The sequence below is a fragment of the Chlorocebus sabaeus genome, chromosome 24, assembly GCF_047675955.1.
Source record: "Chlorocebus sabaeus isolate Y175 chromosome 24, mChlSab1.0.hap1, whole genome shotgun sequence".
NCBI lineage: Eukaryota > Metazoa > Chordata > Mammalia > Primates > Cercopithecidae > Chlorocebus > Chlorocebus sabaeus.
In genome coordinates, this window is record NC_132927.1 from 13,976,425 (window position 1) to 13,990,681 (window position 14,257).

General features: G+C 34.3%; 1 protein-coding gene across 8 annotated transcripts in view; it reads left to right on the forward strand.

Moving 5' to 3' along the window:
- Positions 1 to 14,257, forward strand: part of MIPOL1 (mirror-image polydactyly 1) — a 365,168-nt gene that overhangs the window by 325,561 nt on the left and 25,350 nt on the right. The window lies entirely within an intron of this gene.

Consider the following 14,257-nt stretch of genomic DNA (forward strand, 5'->3'; position numbering starts at 1 on the left):
TTTAGACATAGGGGTTTAGGATATCAACTGCCTTAGAACAATATTTAGGGATTTATTATTAAAATTTACTTTGGGTATTTTTCTCACTCATGTATTCTGTGCTTATGTAAATGATAGCAGATAGACCTAAACCACTCAACCCTTTATCAGAAGTCATGTTTTAAAGAAACTATGAGGTAAAGAAGTTTTGCTTTAGAGACTTTGTCAGTATTAGACTAGGTATTGATCCTTTCCTTATTTAAAATTTTGATATTTTTCTCATGAAGTTTTTGTGTTGTGATTTTTAAAACTATTTTTATTAACATATTCCTCATCTTGATTACTTTCTTTTACAACCTTTTAAATTTTAACCTCAGATGAGTGCCTCATTCACCTCACTCTAGTTCTAGCTTTGAATACCCAATAAAAGATGAAAAAGACACTATTACAGGGGGAAAAAAATACTGTTACAGGGGAATAAAAGACACTCCTAGTTTATTCTCTTTAAAAATAAGAATAATAATGATAACTTGCTAAGTTATCCTAACTTGTATGATTTCTATTGAATGGTATTTTTTGTTTAGAAATGATAGTAATATCATAAACTTGAACAATCGTGGTTCTTTCCACCTTACAGAATTTGGCCAGGTTTTTAATTATATGGTGTCCGTAAACCTTACCACTGTCTAAATTTCTGTATCTCAATTCATGTTTGGAACTTGCATCACTTTTATCAACTGTTACTTTATCTTTATTTCAATCATCTTTTATACTCTATGTATATCAATCATCGTATCTATCAATAGGGCCCGATTGCTTTCGAGACCTTAAATGTTGACCTAAAGATGAGAATATATGGTTTTTATGAATCATCGTTAAAACAGGTAGGGAAAATGACTGTGATGATGCCAGCTTAATAAGTTGAATATTACTTTTACTTTGTAGGCCCATGGCTTAGTCGAAAATTTGAAGTTGCATTGATATATTATCTCTACTAGCCTCCCAAAGGATGTTGCCTGTCTTTTGAATTAAACTTGAGTTAGGTTGATTTGTATTCCCTGTTAATCAAAATTTGAAATGTTGACATTAGAAAATTTCATTCAGTGCTAATTATATATGACTTTTATGAAAGTTAGGAAGGAACGAATCCTACATTTTAAAGTTTAGTATCTGCCTAAAGCCCTATGAAAACAATAGTGAGTAGCTTAATAAGCCATCTTAATAAGATACCTTAATAAAACTAACCAGTTATTCTAGCTTGCTGCATTTCATTGGCAGTATAAAAATCAGTGACTCACCTCCTCCATCATTAATTGAAACTTTTCTGGGTTTAAAATGATCAAAACCTTTAGCAATGTGAAAGCAACATTTCCCAATCTTTCTTGCCTCTTGAATCTCTCCAGTATATATTCTCTATGTAGTGTTTTAAACATCCTTTTTTGCATTGGTATAAGATAAAGAAGTTAACTTGCATTGATTGTTTTATAAATTTTATTTACCACAATCTTTAATACTTACGTAACATCACATGGTGTTTGACTTCAGCTATATAAGAAAAATCATAATTTGTTAAATTTTATAATGTAATATTAAGTTGAGTTTAGGGTCTGAATATAAATAAGAAAGTAGATTAAAATTTGATAACATATTATGACATTAAATAACTGCTTGTGAGGTGATATTTGGAATTCTTAACATTTTACTTTTTTTTTTTTTTTTTTTGAGATGGAGTCTCACTCTGTTGTCCAAGCTGGAATGCAGTGGCGAGATCTCGGCTTACTGCAACCTTCACCTCCCAGGTTCAAGTGATTCTCCTGCCTCAGCCTCCAGAGTAGCTGGGATTACAGGCACCCGCCACCATATGGGCCCAGCTAATTTTTGTATTTTTAGTAGAGATGGGCTTTCACCATGTTGGCCAGGCCGGTCTTGAACTCCTGACCTCAGGTGATCCACCCGCCTCAGTCTCCCAAAGTGCTGGGATTATAGGCATGAGCCACTGCGCCCAGCCACATTTTACTTTTAAAATAAAACAATAGAGCCTCTATTTTCTAGAATATTTTCACAAATAGCACATTCTGGGTGTTTTGGCCTTTATGCCAGTATATGAAAAACTAAATTGAATATTATTGTTCTAATATGTTCTCTCTTTAACTTCTTTTTGTAAGAAGCAGCTACATAATGGGTAATGTGAGTAGTGGGATCAAATGAACACAATTTATAGATCTCGTGAAGAGAATCCTGAGGTGAATTTACAGATTTATTTTTATGCTCCTCATTAATTTGTATTTCAACATCCATATACTTTCTGCTTGCTTTACTTCTTCAATGGCCTATTAGGGATGGAAATTAAACAAGTTACAACTAAGAAAGAAAAAAATTATTATCTAAAACAACATGTTGGCCAGTTCTGTTCAGCTGAATGACAAACAACTCAGTCAGCTGATTGAGTCATAAACTGCTCTGCGGATCTCTTCCAGTACTCCACTTTGCTCATTTGTAGGCTCTCAGAAGTCCTCAAACTATTCCATTTTAAAAAGCAAAAAAACTTTAATAAAAATTTTATTCTTTGTTGCTTGAACCCAGAAGGTGGAGGTTGCAGTGAGCCAAGATGATCCACTGCATTCCAGCCTGGGCAACAGACTAAGACTTTATCTAAAGAAAAAGTAAATAAATAAATAAATATATATATATTCTTTGGCTTCAATAATAGAACAGAGAACACTACCACCTTTGGCTACATGATCTTTACATTTTTAAATTGTAAAATTTTTACATGATGCTTTAGAGAATTTTATTGTGTAGTTTTTGCTCAACCCTTTTACTCTCTTACCAATTTAACACATTTTATTGTTTAAAAGTGTTTATTTTAAAATACTAAAAAAAAGTTTTAATATTTTTATTATTTATTAACAAATACATGCAAAAGTCAAGTTATCTGAGCTAAATTCAGATACATTATTGAAAGAAAGGACTTGTTTGCTAGCAAAAGTATTTGTTACATCATATTAATGTTAAATGTTACTTTACATGTCTTCAAATAAGAAAACATTTTCCCAAAAAGGAAATTTAATAGTTTGATATAGAATAGTTGACCATATAACATAAAATACTAAGTAAACATTTTTCCCATCATGGACAAAGTGTACAACTTAAAAACCTAATTTGTTTGTGTTAGCGGACTTACTAAATATTAGTCTTTGCTAGTCTAGTTTACACCATATATCTTTCCCTTATGCCAACCTTCTGATTTGCTCTGAAGTATTCTGCAACTTACTCTTGTAAGATACTAGCCTCAGAGCTAGCTTTTCCAGTTTACTGAGAATGCTTATTATACTGTGTAACTGATAAATCAATAAAACCTCATTGTAATGTGTAAACTACCATCTCTATGAAGCAGTTAAAAGCAAACTGTGAGTGAACACGTGAGTCCAAAAAAAGTATGTTGTGATTATATTGACTCTGAAAATATTTGACTTTCATAGAATACATAATTTATTGTGTAGTATAAATTGGTTGTATTATTGCTCATAATTTTCTGAATAATGAATCCAGTGAATAGTAAAATAATAAAAATGTTTGTATCCTAGGAATACATAGTTATTCTGGAGAGCTACATGTTAGTGACAAATTAATAGATATGAAACCTATTTTCTTACTTAGGGAGTGAAACTGGGACCCATTAATACAATTTTTATCCTTAGTAATTGAATTTTATATTGGTTTCATACATTTTCTATATCATATGAAAACAAAAATAAAGAACTTTAAAATATCATTTAAGTAACAATTTAAACACAATAAACTCTACCCTAAGTAAATGTCTTTAGAAAGGAATCAGATCAGTGCATCAAAGATTTATGTTAGCAGTCATGTCACCTTGCTTTTTTTTTAAAATTCCTGCTTAATGAACAAGTTTCATTACTCATTAGAATTTGGGCCAAGTTCTAAGTATGATAGCTAGCCTATCTGTCTGCATAATTATTTAATGAGTCCATACTTTTATGATAAAACTTAGCTTTGATACTGTTTTGTGATAGATTTTGTCCCTTTAGAAATACCCCTTTTGACTACTGGAAGTGGTTGTTTGTATTTTTAAATGGTGATCTAAGTATCCTAATTAGTTATTGTAAAGTGAAAATTTAAACACAAATCATTACAGATATCCCAGGAAGTAAATAGGTGAGTTATAATAGCTAAGCCAAATATAAATATTAGAGGTTTTTTTTTCCAGATCTCAAATACAAATCTATTTCATTCCAAATAAAAAAGATGAAAGAGAAAAATTCCTAATGGATAAAAGCAGAAAGATTGTTGCACATTCAAAACAGGTCATGATTTAAATATTTTTCTATTTAGTAATTATAATAGTTAGATCTCAATCAATTGTATTCATGTCCTAATTCAACAGATTTTTAAAAAACATCTTCTGTGTGTTCCAGGCACTGTGTTAGGCACTGATGAACAAACTCAAACTGTATCTTGACCTCACTGTACCTTTACCTCATAAAGTAAATCTTTCAGGAGAGACATATTAAAATATTCATACACATAAGTATATAATTATAAATTCATTTAATATGATGAAGAAAAATTCCTAGGAACGCTAGGAAAGTATAACAGGTAGATTTAGATTTGTGGTAAGGGAAGAGGTGTTTATCTAAGCTAAGACCAGAAGTATAAATAGGAATTAGCCTGGAGAAATAGCCTTCTGTATGGAAGCCGAAGCAAATAACTTGGCTTGTTGGAGAAACTGAAGGAATATTTTTGCAGCAAAATAATGGCTGCTTGGAGCAAAAAAGAGGATGGAGTAGTATGCAGAGTCAGATCTTATAGAACCATTTAACTTCCGTTGTGGTTTTTGTCTGTTTTTCCCATTTTTTGACTTTATCTTACAACAGTGGAAGTTGTTGATGGATTTCAATCTGGGATATATTCTGATTTGCATTTTTAAAAGACTAACACTGACTACTATGTGGAAGATAATTGGAATGAGACAAGAGTAGAAATAGAGAGACTCACTAGGAAGAAATAGAACTGATGAGAAATTGTGATAACTTGGATGTTGGTGGGGGGAGATTGAGAGAAATAGTGAGATGAGATAAATTTGGACAGTAGACTTTCTGGAAAGATACAGGGTGTCGAGGAGAGCTCCCAGATAATTGTCTTGAACAGTCTGATAGATGGGAATACCATTTACTGAGATTTGGAAGACTGGAGGAAGAACAGAGTGAAATGGAATGACATCTTTAGCAGGTTGAATTTCAGTAGTATGTAAATTTCAGTAGTATGTAAAACATCCAGGTGGATGTTCGTCTTGACATCTTAGTTTTTCTTTTTCTTTTTCTTTTTTTTTTCTTTTTTTTTTTGAGATGGAGTCTCGCTGTGTCACCCAGGCTGGAGTGCAGTGGCACGATCTCAGCTCACTGCAACCTCTGGCTCCCAGGTTCAGGCAATTTTGTGCCTCAGTCTCCCGAGTAGCTGGAATTACAGGCACCCACCACCATATCTGGCTAATTTTTTTTTATTTTTAGTAGAGACAGGGTTTCACCATCTTGGTCAGCCTGGTCTTGAACTCCTGACCTCGTGATCCACCTGCCTTGGCCTCCCAAAGTGCTGGGATTACAAGCGTGAGCCACCACACCTGGCCTGAAGCTTATTTTAAAAGGACAAGGGAAGTATAATCATTAATATGAAAGACTACAAAAAAAAAAAAAAAAACTGGAAATAAAATGAGCATGAATGGACAGCTGCTAAAATATTTTGGTGAAATAAGAATAAAAGGGGTCCTTAAATAATGAAAGGATGGAAGTTGAATGAGAGTAGTTCCTGTCCTACCTTGAGTTATTTGAAGGTACTTAGAGAATTCTTTGAAACTTACTTCTTCTGCCCTCCAATTCAATTATTATTTTAATCAAGCATGTGCTATGCACCAAGCAGTGAGGCAAGCACTGAGAATTACTGGTAAAATATAATTCAAGGCAGCAGCATCTGACATCACTGAGCATACAGTCTAGCAAGGGACACTGACCAGTAAACAGCAATCATAATAGGGGAAGTGTATAGTACGTGGGAACACTTAGAAAGGACGTCTGTCTCCAACTTGGGTGAATCAAGGAAGGTGTTATCATTGTGAAAACCATATATTCCATTAACTCTTTGGGCTATGTTGCTGTCTTTATTACTTTTTAGAGTGTACCATAGAGTGTAATATCTTCAATTTTAGAACCTTCGAAAGTATGATTTTAAAATACTAAATTTGCTATGGCACATGAACAATATTGTTCACCTACTAAAGGAATAACATAGAACCTAATCGAATCGATATCCTTCACTTAAAACCCTTGGGTTTCTATGTGTTTCATAATTCAGAATTTTTCAAATCTTATAAAAGGATGTTGTTCCAGAAAGCACCCTATAATCAAACACATGAATATTTTTGCAATGAGATATATGTGAATTGTCACCTTAAATCAAGTCAGGTTTTGCTGCAACAGGAGTGCAGCAAACTTATCAAAGTACCTTTTGTTTTTCAGAGCTTTCTGAACTTTGAAATTGTACATTAAAGGATTATGCATATAGCCTACTTGTCCATAAAAAAAGTTGGACCTGATGAATTAACAATAAAGATACCCAGTGAAAATTTTATATTGTTTTGTGCCCATAGTAATTGTTGAAATTAAGGAGAACTCATTCAGTTAAATTTGTTCCTCTATGATGTGTATTGATTATTCCTCAATGAGGGAGAGAATCAGTGGGAAAAAGTAGAGGATACGCTTAATGGCTTCTTTATCATAGTATTTCTAAGAGACTATGACATATCAAATGTTGTTAAAGTTATAGAGAAAGAAGAATCACCAAAAATGTGATAACTTAAAATATGATTTCTTAATAATTTGACTAAACATTAGTGTCTCATAATCAAGCCTCTCTAGTCAATGTAGTCAATGTAGTTGTATATTTGCTTTTTTTTTTTCCCTAAGAAATGCTACACACAACAAAACCTATCAACTAAATGCATTTTACACAGAATGACTATTACTCCTGATAAGGAATTTGTTATGCTATGTTTAGAATTATTGCTATGCTACAGTGAGAAGGCACTTGGAAAGGCAAAGTGGACTTGTACTTTTTCTTTTTTCTTTTTCTTTTTTCTTTTTTTTTTTTTTGAGACAGAGTCTGGTTCTGTAGTCCAGGCTGGAGTGCAGTGGCGCAATCTCAGCTCACTGCAAGCTCTGCTTCTCGGGTTCACGCCATTCTCCTGCCTCAGCCTCCCAAGTAGCTGGGACTACAGGCGCCTGCCACCACGCCTGGCTAATTTTTTGTTTGTTTTTGTTTTTGTTTTTGTTTTTAGTAGAGACGGGGTTTCACCATGTTAGCCAGGATGGTCTTGGTCTCCTGACCTTGTGATCTGCCCACCTGGGACTCCCAAAATGCTGGGATTACAGGCGTGAGCCACCACGCCCAGCCATGTATATGCTATTTTATAATACCAGTTGATGTAGTAACTTAACAGACAAGGCTGAATTTGTTATTAAAAATTTGTCCCAACTGGGAACTTTTTATATTTCAACATTTCTCCAAAACTTTGTCTCTTTGTTATTAAAGTTTTTTTTCTAGAATCTGACAAACCAGTTAAGTTTTATTTTTAATGAGATGCAAAACTACATATTAGTTGGGTTAAGTAAAAAGAAAATGTCAAATGCAACACATGAAAGGTTTTTTTGAAAGAGAGATTTGTAATTTTTTTTTTTTCTGGAAAAGATGTCCTTTTGCATCAGGCTCCAGCTAGATTTTGTTTTTTGTTTTTTGTTTTGTTTTGTTGTTTTTGAGACGGAGTTTCGCTCTTGTTGCCCAGGCTGGAGTGCAATGGCGCTATCTCGGTTCACCGCAACCTCCCCCTCCCGGGTTCAAGCGATTCTCCTGCCTCAGCTTCCCGAGTAGCTGGGATTATAGGCATGAGCCACCACGGCTAATTTTGTATTTTTAGTAGAGATGGAGTTTCTCCATGTTGGTCAGGCTGGTGACCCGACCTCAGGTGATCTGCCCGCCTCAGCCTCCCAAAGTGCTGGGATTACAGGCGTGAGCCACTGTGCCCGGCCTCCAGCTAGATTTTGAAGGATGGGCCACTAATGGAGAAAACAAAATAGATACACAATTAAAATTGTTTTAGAGCCTCAAGTTTTCATTGAAACCAGATGAAAGCTGTTTTTACTCCTCCCCATAGCGTCTTTCTTTACAATTTGGTGAATGTAATCACTATTTTAAGGGAAGTATTTAGCCTATTTGTGAATAAAAATTTTTACTGACGTGCCCAAGAAAGATAAAAACAAATGTGTGTATATTCATAGTGCTAAAATTAACTTTGAAATGTTAGTGTCTTCAACACTGTCAACTTCTTTATAGACTTTAAAAACTATAAATACTGATTAGTAATTTACAGACAATACACAATTTTATAAAAGTGTAATTTGAATCTTAAAAATGTATCCTATACGTTTTTTTTTTTTTGTACACCAGAGTGCAAGTTCTGTGACAAAAGCAGGTAATTTGGTTTTATTTATTTATTTTTGAGATGGAGTCTCGCTCTGTCGCCCAGGCTGGAGTGCAGTGGCGTGATATCGGGTCACTGTAAGCTCCGCCTCCCGGGTTTACGCCATTCTCCTGCCTTAGCCTCCCGAGTAGCTGGGACTACAGGCGCCCGCCACCACGCCCAGCTAATTTTTTGTATTTTTAGTAGAGACGGGGTTTCACCGTGTTAGCCAGGATGGTCTCCATCTCCTGACCTCGTCATCTGCCCGCCTCGGCCTCCCAAAGTGCTGGGATTAGAGGCGTGAGCCACCGCGCCCAGCGGCGATTATTACAGAGGAAACAAATTCCTGGAAGTGGAATTCTTGAGTTAGAGAATATTTAGAATTGTTAGAAAAAGTTTCTGGATCAATTAGAAAAACAATTAGGCTATTTTTAGAGATATCCTTGAGGAACTGTGTATTTTTAACTCCCTTCAAGTATATGGAAAAGAGAGAAATATGGTACTGTTTTTTTATAGCAGGAAGGTAGCATTTCATCTTGCCCTCTAATTATAAAATATATTATCATAATATTCTCTGAGTGATCTAAGTTGCAAAATTCGTAAAGATATATAGTAATAGCTAGAATTTAATTTGGGTTTAGCCTATTTGTGAATAAAAATTTTTACTGATGTGCCCAAGAAAGATAAAAACAAATGTGTGTATATTCATAGTGCTAAAATTAACTTTGAAATGTTAGTGTCTTCAACACTGTCAACCTCTTTATAGACTTTTAAAACTATAAACACTGATTAGTAATTTCCAGACAATACACAATGGTACAAATACTGAGAAAGTCTGTATTCAAAATTTCTATACTTTTTAAACATGCTTTTTAAATAACTTTCAAAGACACTGGTATCCTAATAGAAAAGGATGATGTGAAGCTGAAAAAGGCAGTGTGTGTCCCATCAGAGAGCTTCACTGCTATGGTTTGCACAGACTGAGAGAGAAGGTTTGGACAGAAGTTAATAACTTCCTTGAGAATAGTCACTCATCCTCTGTTCTCAGTAAGCATGTCAAAATAGTGGACCAGAGTCTTTGATCGATTAATGTGAGTGATTTAAATCTTCAGGTATATGAACATAGCATTCGAAGTACTATACCTATGGGAAGTTTTTGGCAAAAAGGTGACAAGTATGAATAACTCTTTCAACTTGTTTTTTACAGTTGGCAACACCTCTTCTTGCCATTTCATTGTAAGCATTAATACAAAAAATTTCTTGTTAGTCTGACTACTTACTGGATGGAATTTAAAACATTTTATCACTTTTTGGAAAGATGTAGGATTTTAGTGGAAAATGTAGACTAGTGTAAGAATAAAGCAACAAAATTGATTTTATTTTCATCTCTGTTACTGTTATTACAAGATATAGAGAAAGACAGCTAATCGAAAAAATTGTGTCATGTATTTAGCACTACTGGTTGGATATATTAAAAGCATTTCATACCTCCTTTGCCTGTGATAAGTTTATACCACTGGTTTTGAGTTGTTTCCTAATACTGCTACAGTAAACATACTTGTACCTAAATATTTGGAGAGGGTTCAAGTGCCTGCAAATATAATTAAGTTAAAAAGTATCTGGCATGTTGTAATTTGTGTATATGTATGTGTATATATAATGCTAGTAATATATTAACATAATTTTCTTTGTTCGTTTATTATTTCATAGAGTAGGATGGCACTAAGTAACCTCTTAGTTGTTCAGTACAGGGTAATACAGAGAGAAGGAAGGCTTCAAGGAAATTGAATATGGCCCTGTAGAATGGGTGGGATATGAATTAGCACAGGGGAAAGAAGAGAGGGTAATACAGAGGAGACAAGTAGCAGAGATGAAGCACAGGTACAAGAGTAAATATAATCTATGAAAGGAGCTGCAGAGAGGTCACCCTGGCAGGAGCAGAGGCTCCTGGAGCATGAGATCAGATAAGCAAGACTAGTCTGAATTACGGAGAGCCTTCAAAAGTATGCAAAGACATTTAGATTTCATGTGATAGGAAATAAGAAGCCAGTGTAGAGTTTTTAAAGCAGCGATGATTACTTGATGAAAATAGCATTTTAGGAACATCGATCTCTCACTTAGCATTGGAAGATTAATTAAATCAGGTTGGTGTTACAGGTAAGAGTACCAGCTAAGAAGCAGTCATGATAGTATAGTATTTTAAGATAGACAAATGATGTGCTGATGTAGGTTGGTAGCAGTGAGAATGGGAGGAAGAAATTCGTATCAGAAACACTATTGACAAAATGTGATTTAATGACCAACTAGATGTGAAGGGTAAAGAATTCAGCATTTTAAGGTTCTCTGCATAAGAGATAGGAAAAACACAGTGCCATTAATAGAACGTCTTTATTTCAATACTAAGAACTAATTTCATTTTCTTTTTGTGTAACCCTAACTTATAAACTTATGAGAAAAAATATTAAGTTGAGTTTGAAAAAAGTACGGCCAGATGGCAGATATAAAACTCATCAAAATTGGCTTCTAGAAACTGACAAGGAAAAGAAAGGAAGGGCTTGTAAGGATTCTTCTCTGGGAATAATAGAAATACCCATGAGAATTTCTTTGGAATGACAGCAATTTAGATTGTATAACCCCATTTCCCAAATAATTAAACTCTTTCCATGGAGTTTAGTGCTAAAAGTCAGAATGTCCAAAGTTATTCTGAATGATAAAGATTATTCATAAGAGCTGTATCTCAAGCCGTTCAAAGATAGGCCAGATGTCAAGGCTGCAGTTTGAGGTATCATCCTTCAAAAGGCAATAATATGTAACTCCTCTACTGGGCAAACAGCAGATCACTTTCTGAAGTGATGTCATTCAGACTGAGAATTATCAGAAGTAGCCTGATGTGTGAATATTTTAAAGTCCAGATATAAGCAGCTGGAGACTGCATGTAGAAAGGATTTTTTTTTTTTTTTTTAAGATGGAGTTTCACTCTGTCACCCAGGCTAGAGTGCAGTGGCATGATCCCGGCTCACTGCAACCTCCGCCTCCCAGGTTCAAGTGATTCTCCTGCCTCAGCCCCCCGAGTAGCTGAGATTACAGGTGCCTGCCACCGCGCCTGGCTAATTTTTCTATTTTTAGTAGAGATGGGGTTTCACCATGTTGGCCAGGCTGGCCTCAAACTCCTGACCTTGTGATCCACCCGCCTCGGCCCCACAAAGTGCTGGGATTACAGGCATGAGCCACCGCGCCCAACCAGAAAGAATTGTATTAATTATTTTGTTTAAGAAGGCACATGATGAGGATGGACAATGAATAGTTATTGTAAATCTTTGCTTATTTGCCTCTCTTTGTTCCTGCCAGACTGACCTCTATTCAGTTCCTCTCATAGATTATATTCATCCTTGTACCTGTGCTTCACCTATGCTGCTTTTTTTCTATACCTTACCCCCTTTTCTTTCCTCTTTGCTTTTTCATATCCCACCCATTCTACAGGACCAAGTTCAATTCCCTTGAAGCCTTCCTTCTCTCTGTATTACCTGTACTGTACAACTAAGAAGTTACTTAGTACAATCCTACTCTATGAAATAATAAATGAACAAGAAAAAAAAGTAATCTATTACTAGCATGATATGTATATATATATAAGCTAATAAGCAAATATTTACAGCAACTATTCATTCATATTATCTAAGTGATTTACTCAAAATAGGTATTTCTACCAAAGTTAGGTAACAAAACACATACCAGAAGAGGCAGATAACTGCATATCGCCCAAACCTAAACTAATCTAAGGAAAAATAACAAATTACAATTTTTACATGTCATGTTTTGTAGAGTTTCTGAAAATCCTTGAGGACTTTATCAGGAGACAGGTTTGTGACTATTCTCTTAGCACACAGATGAGAATTGTTCTGCTAATTAAGATGAAACAATAATTTTCATTTGGCCTTACAGAGCTGGTGCTTTAGGTGACCATATGGTACCTTGAGGGGAGGGAAGGGGACCTATTTGCCTCCTCTGCTCTATAAGCTGTCATCTTGGGGGACAGAGAAGGTGGTGGGCCAGTCCTTGTGTCCTTTCCACCTCCCATGCCCATACATTACCCATCTGTTCAAAAGGAGAGGAAGAGACATTAAGGGATGGAGGGTGACTATGTATTACTTACCCATTTTTGAGTAAATGTTTGTTATTCCAAAAAAAATTGGCAAAGTATCTTCCATAACTCTCTAAATCATAATCATTATAAATAAATGAGGCCTTAATTATTTGCTGCCAATTTCCAGATATTTTCTAGAATACATAGATCTATATATATTGTTAACAGTACAAATACTGTAAGTCTAAAGGAAATCACATGAAAAGTCTATCTCTGTGATCACTCACAGTAAATAAATTTGAACATAAGTGTAATTCACACTTAAGATCATTGTAACTCAGTCCCTGATATAGTTTACTAGTGTCCTGTCAGTTCAAAAGAGTTAATTTGTTCGTATGTTACTAACTTACTACCAAAGAATAATCTAGGTACTGAGAATAAAGCCCATTAATCCTTACTACTAACACTTTAACGCATAAAAGAAAGATGTATGTGATTTAATTTCAAGTCATCTATGGTGCTTGAAAAGTATTAACTGTGAAGTGAATGGATATTAAAGAATGAAAATTACATTTACAAGTGGCATATGAAAATCAGGAATCAGGAAAAAAAAATGAAAGTCAGTCTTACAGTCTTACTAAGAGAATAGTCTCAAACCTGTCTCCTGGTAAAATCCTCAAGGATTTTCAGAAACTCTACGAAACACGACGTGTGAAAATTGTAATTTGTTATTTTTCCTTAGATTAGTTTAGGTTTGGGCAATATGCAGTATCTACCTCTTTTGGTATGTGTTTTGTTACCTAACTTCGGTAGAAATACCTATTTTGAGTAAATCATCTAGTTAATATTAATGAATAGTTGCTGTAAATCTTTGCTTATTAGCTTATGTATATATATCATGCTAGTAACATATTAATATGTTTTTTCTTGTTCATTTATTATTTCATAGAGTAAGATGGTTCTGAGTAACCTCTTAATTCTTCAGTCTTTCTCTGCATTAAGAATTCCTTGTCTATAAAATACAAAAGAAGTATATATGTTTCTACACTATTTTGTGATAAATGAAAATATAAACATATGTGGTATGAGCTTTATAACATTTTCTATTTTCTATGTTGTGATTTTATACTAATTAAATAAAGTATAGTCTATGATGAGTATGCATCATAGCAATTTCAGAGCAATCTGCCTATTCATGGTTATATAGCAACTAAATTTGATGTTTTAGAAAAGTAAATCACTCTTATTTATGTAAAAAGATTAGGACTCTATAAAATATCTAAGTCCAATAAAATGCAATTTTAAACTGCCAGAAAGAAGCAGCGACTACCTGAAAGTCCAATAATACCATGAATGAAATTATACTTCAGATTTCTATTTATTTTATCCTTATCTTGAAACCAAGGATTGATTCCCCATAAGAAAATGACTGTGAGGACAGTATTATTGGGCAGTTTTCAAAACAATATTTAAGAAGGAAACAACTTATCACTCAATTTTTAACAAAAGACACTCTAAAAATAGTGAAACTGTGATGTTTTAAATAAGACAATGATGTAACCAACAAACTCCATTTCCGGCTGAAAGAAATCAGGATACATCAAGATACTCTATGAACCTTCAGTTGTAACTTAAGCATATGCTCACATGGGGAGTAGGAGTAA